Below are 6000 nucleotides of genomic sequence, written 5' to 3' on the forward strand. Positions count from 1 at the left end.
TATTCAGAACGCAAGATACGCCGACATTAGTCTAAGATCCGACTGGCGTAATTCTCTTACGCCGTTGTATCTTAGGGTGCATTCTCACGCTGGCCGCTAGGTGCCGCTTCCGTTGTTTTTGGCGTAGAGTATGCAAATTACCTAGATACGCCGATTCACAAACGTACGTGTGCCCGGCGGTAATTTTTTACGCTGTTTGCGTGAGGCTTTTTACGGCATAACGTTGCTCCTGCTATTAGGTGGCGCACGCAATGTTAAGTTTGGACGTCGTTCCCGCTTCGATTTTTGATTTTTTTACGTCGTTTGCTCAAGTCGTTCGCGAATAGGGCTGGACGTAATTTACGTTCACGTCGAAACCAATACGTCGTTGCGGCGTACTTGGGAGCAATGCACACTGGGATATGTACACAGACGGCGCATGCGCCGTTCGTACAAAACGTCAATCACGTCAGGTCATCATAGATTTACATAAAACACGCCCCCCCTTCCACATTTGAATTACGCGCGCTTACGCCGGCCCCATTTACGCTACGCCGCCGCAACTTACGGAGCAAGTGCTTTGGGAATACTGCACTTGCTCCTGTAAGTTGCGGCGGCGTAGCCTAAATACGATACGCTGCGCCGCCGTAAGATCAAGCGCAGCTACCTGAATCTAGCCCAATGTGTTTTGGAGTGTTTAGGGGGTAAAACCTTCTGGAGGTCATGAGGCCTTTTTTTGCTCGCAAAAATATAACTACGTTATTTCATTGTGGAGGACTGCCATTGATGTCCTTCCGTTTTCCGTTTCACTTTCGGAATGGGAATTTAGTATTAGGTGGCTGTACATGTTGGTATTCCATCCCCTATAGAGACCGTATGATACATATGAATATCTGGGGTGAACGTGACTTGTATCTATGTGGTATAAGACGCAGGGCGAGTTTGAATTCTAATTAGATTTTGTTACCATTAACAAGAATTTTGGGTAAAAAAAAATATAAACTTTGGGCACATCCTGTATTAGGTAGATTCAGGTACAATAGTGCAAAGTTACGGCGGCGTATCTTAGCCTGTTTAGGCTACGCCGCCGTAAATTAGCTAGGCTAGTAATGATTCTCAATATACTTGCCTGCTAATATACGGCGGCGTAGCCTAAAGCGGGCCGGCGTAAGGGCGCCGAATTCAAATGACTTGGAGGGGGGCGTGTTTGATGGTAATGAGGCTTGACCTCACGTTTTTGACGTTTTTTTTTCACTGCGCATGCGCCGGGCGACTACATTTCCCAGTGTGCATTGCGGTTACGTACGCCGTACGGGCCTATTGATTTCGACGTGGACGTAAACGACGTAAATCCCGATTCGCGGACGACTTACGCAAACGACGTTAAAAAATTCGAATCTCGCGGCGGGAACGGCGGCTGTACTTTAACATTGTTATTCCACCTAATAGATGGAATAACTTTAGGCCTGTAATGCGCTACGGAAACGGCGTAAATCGACTGCGGCGGCCGGGCGTACGTTCGTGAATCCGCGTATAAACTCATTTACATATTCTACGCCGGCCGCAATGGAAGCGCCACCTAGCGGCCATCCAAAATATTGCAACCTAAGATAGGACGGCGCGGGCCGTCCTATCTTAGATATGTTTAAGCGTATCTCTGTTTGAAAAAACGCTTAAACATACGGCGGCGTAGATTCTGAGTTAGGTTGGCTTATCTACTGATAAGTCGGCCTAACTCTTACTGAATCTACCTATATATTATATACAATATATAGGATACAAATACATTTTACAGTGGGGTAGATTCAAAAAGCAATTGCGTCTGCGTAACCATAGTTACGCAGCGCAATTGCTTACTTGTGCCGGCGTATCGAATGCTCCTGATTCAGGAACCTCGTTACGCCGACTGCAGCCTAAGATATGACTGGCATAAGGCTCCTTATGCCGTCATATCTTAGGCTGCATTCTTACGCAGGCCGCTAGGTGGCGTTCCCGTTGTGGTCAGCGTAGAGTATGCAAATTGCATACTAACGCTGATTCACAACCGTACGCGCGCCCTGCGTACGCAGTTTACGTCGTTTGCGTATGTCAGGTTTTGCGTAAGGCTGCCCATGCTATTAGCAGGCGCAGCCAATGCTAAGTATACCCGTCGTTCCCGCGTCGCGAAATTTGAAAATTACGTCGTTTGCGTAAGTGAATCGTGAATGGCGCTGGACGCCATTCACGTTCAGTTTGAAGCAAATGACGTCCTTGCGACGTCATTTACTGCAATGCACGTCGGAAAAGTTTCCCGACGGAGCATGCGCACTACGCTCGGCGCGGGAACGCGCCTAATTTAAATGATCCACGCCCCCTACGGGATCATTTAAATTACGCACGATTACGCCGGGCATTTTTCAGGAGCGCCCACGCAATTTACGGAGCTACTGCTCCGTTAATCGAGCGTAGCGCAGGTAATTTACGGAGGCGCTGCGGCAAAACGGTGCGCTGCGCCTCCGTAAAAAATGCGCAAATGTACCTGAATCTACCCCAGTGTGTTTGTCTCTCAAACAGGTTTTTATTGTTTGCTATGTATGATATTCTTCACTGGTACACTCAGCAGAGACCATAAACGTGTCATTTTATAGGTTGAGTTTTGAAGGTAAATTCCTCTTGGTCGCACCTTTTTTTATTAGTGGGAAATTTTACGATAATTTGAGATGTTGCTTAAAGTTCAAAATGAAGGAAATGCGGAAAAGAAAGACTGGGCCAGATTCAGGTAGCTTTGCCCATTTTTTACGTAAATTTCCTGCGCTACGCTTGATTCACGGAGCAGTAGCTTCGTAAATTGCGTGTGCGCTCCGGAAAACTGCCCGGCGTAAGGGCGCGTAATTTAAATGATCCCGTAGGGGGCGTGGATCATTTAAATTTGGCGCTTTCCCGCGCCGAGCGTAGTGCGCATGCTCCGTCGGGAAGCTTTCCTGACATGCATTGCGGTAAATGACGTCGCAAGGACGTCATTTGCTTCAAAGTGAACGTGAATGGCGTCCAGCGCCATTCACGATTCACTTATGCAAACGACGTAAAATTTAAACTTTGCGACGCGGGAACGACGGGTATACATAGCATTGGCTGCCCCTGCTAATAGCAGGAGCAGCCTTACGCGAAACCCGACGAACGCAAACGACGTAAACTGCGTACGCAGGGCTCGCGTAGGGTAGGGTAGTGAATCAGCGTTAGTATGCAATTTGCATACTATACGCTGACCACTACGGGAACGCCACCTAGCGGCCATCGTAAGAATGCAGCCTACGATATGACTGGTGTAAGAGCCTTATGCCAGTCATATCTTAGGCTGCAGTCGGCGTATCAAGGCTCCTGAATCAGGAGCATTCGAAACGCCGGCGCAAGTAAGCAATTGCGCTGCGTAACTATGGTTACACAGACGCAATTGCTTGTTGAATCTGGGCCACTATTTATAGGAAAGAGAAACATTGAGGATGTTCTATAGTATGAAGGATCTCTATGGCCCCATACACACGAGAGGATCCATCCGCTGAAAAATCTCAGCGGATCGGTTTCAGCGGATAGATCCCCTGGTGTGTACGTTCCAGCGGATATTTATCCGCGGATATTTCCGAATTCCAGCAGATAAAAATTTGTAGACATGCTAACAAATCTATCTGCTGGAATCGGCTCCAGCGGATCGATCCGCTGGTCTGTACAGACTCACCGGATCGATCCGTCCGAACCCATCCCTCGCATGCGTCGTAATGATTCGACGCATGCGTGGATATCCTTATATGACAGCGTCGCGCACGTCGCCGCGTCATCATCGCGGCGACGGCGCGACACGTCACCGCGATGGGAATTCGGCGCGGATTTTGATCCGATGGTGTGTACACTCCATCGGATCAAAATCCTCAGAGGATTTATCCGCGGATACGGTCCGGCGGACCGTATACGCGGATCAATCCTATCGTGTGTACCAGGCCTCAGAGAGGAAATCACGTGTCTGATGGAATATTGTGTATTTAACCACTTACCTTCCTGCCCAGGCCATTTTTCAGCTTTCAGCGTTGCGAGGAGATGCCGCCGATCGTCTCTCTTTGCCACACATTCTGTCAGTATAAGGAGAGGAGCGCCGATTACCCGTACTTCCTTGTTTATATGTGATAGGACACAGCTGATCACATGATTAAAGAGCCGCTGGCGTGAGATCAGGGTCGCTCCATTTCCTAGCAACAAGGCGCGACAGCGATCGCGGCACCGCACGCCCCGCGGGCACACAGAAGTGGCCGTTTGGGTGCACAGCCAGATGACATCCTCCCAGAACGAGAGCGTATCATCCCTCCATCATTTGGTGGTGGGCGGGCGGCAAGTGGTTCCATTTTTTATAGAGAATTATCTCCAATCATCCCCTTAGAAATACTCACCCTTATAATCCCTGACATGTCACTAAAGAAATGGCTGGACCAAGGTATTACTAACCTCCGAGACCTTTTTACTGACTCCTTAGATCAAATCCTTTGTTATTATTCAACAGGAGTTCCAACTACAGTGGTGGCCCATCCATATGGGGCGCAGGGGTGCCGCCTCCCTAATCCATGTGCCCGGCCTCTAACCTACATGCAGGGCGCCGGACCTAATTAATTCATTTTCGCTGTTGTCTTCCTGATTCCCCTACCGGAGTCCTGAGATCCGCCACCCAGTTAGCCGAGAGGAGAAGCGATCCTAATGGCCACCTAGGAGGAGGAGGGAGGAGACACACAGTGGAAGCCGCCTTGATGCTGAAGAGGAGACGCCCAGAGGAAGTACTACCCGCAACCTAAATGGGGTAAGTGCGGGGCTGGTGACCCACCGACCACTCTGTTCACTTACACATGGCTGAAACATTGTGGGCTAGATTCACACAGATTAGCGGATCTTTAGATCCGCGTAATCTATGTGATTTACGATCCGCCAGCGCACTTTTGCGAGGCTAGTGCAGTATTCACAAAGCACTTACCTCCAAACTTGCGCCGGCGGATTGTAACTCCCCCGGCAGAATTCTAATTCCGCGGCTAGGGGGAGTGTACAATTTAAATCAGGCGTGTTCCCGCGCCGATTTAACTGCACATGCCCCGCCGGCGATATTTCCCAGTGCGCATGCTCCAAATGACGTCGCTAGGACGTCATTGTTTTCGGCGGCAACATAAATTCCGGCCATCCGTATTCCCGACCGACTTACGCAAACGACGTAAAAATTTGAAACTCGGCGCGGGAACGACGGCCATACTTAACATTAGCTACCCCTCATATAGCAGGGGTAACTATCCGCCGGAAAAAGCCGAACGCAAACGACGTAAAAAAAAGCGACGGGCGGGCGTTCGTTTCTGAATCGGCGGAAATCGGAATTTGCATATTCCTCGCGTAAAAAAAACAAAGCGACACCTAGCGGCCGGCGGGATATTGCAGCCTAAGATCCGACGGTGTAAGTCACTTACACCAGTCGGATCTTAGGGAGATCTATGCGGAACTGATTCTTATGAATCAGTCGCATAGATCCGACCGTCGGATCTCAGAGATGCGACGGCGGATCAGGAGATACGCCGTCGTATCTCTTTGTGAATCTGGCGTTGTATCTCTAACCTTACTAACACCCTGGGCCAGATTCTCAAAAGAATTACGCCGGTGTATCTACAGATACACCGGCGTAATTCGAAAATCCCGCCGGCGTATCATTGATTTGTATTCTCAAAACAAAATACGCCAGAATTAGGCTAGAATCCGACTGGTGTAAGTCACTTACACTGTCGGATCCTAAATGCAATACTATGCTGGCCGCTAGGTGGCTTTTACGTCGATTTCAGCGTTGCATATGCAAATGAGCCGAATACATCGATTCCCTAACGTTTTTGCGCCGCTTCGCCGTAGTTTACGTCGTTTCCGTAAGCGTAAGGTTACCCCTGCTATATGAGGGGTAACCTTACGTCAGTCCGCCGTATGCCATGTTAAGTATGGCCGTCGGGAGGGCGTCGGGTTTTTCCGTTGTTTACGTAA

Source organism: Rana temporaria, chromosome 1, assembly GCF_905171775.1.
Source record: "Rana temporaria chromosome 1, aRanTem1.1, whole genome shotgun sequence".
Taxonomy (NCBI): domain Eukaryota; kingdom Metazoa; phylum Chordata; class Amphibia; order Anura; family Ranidae; genus Rana; species Rana temporaria.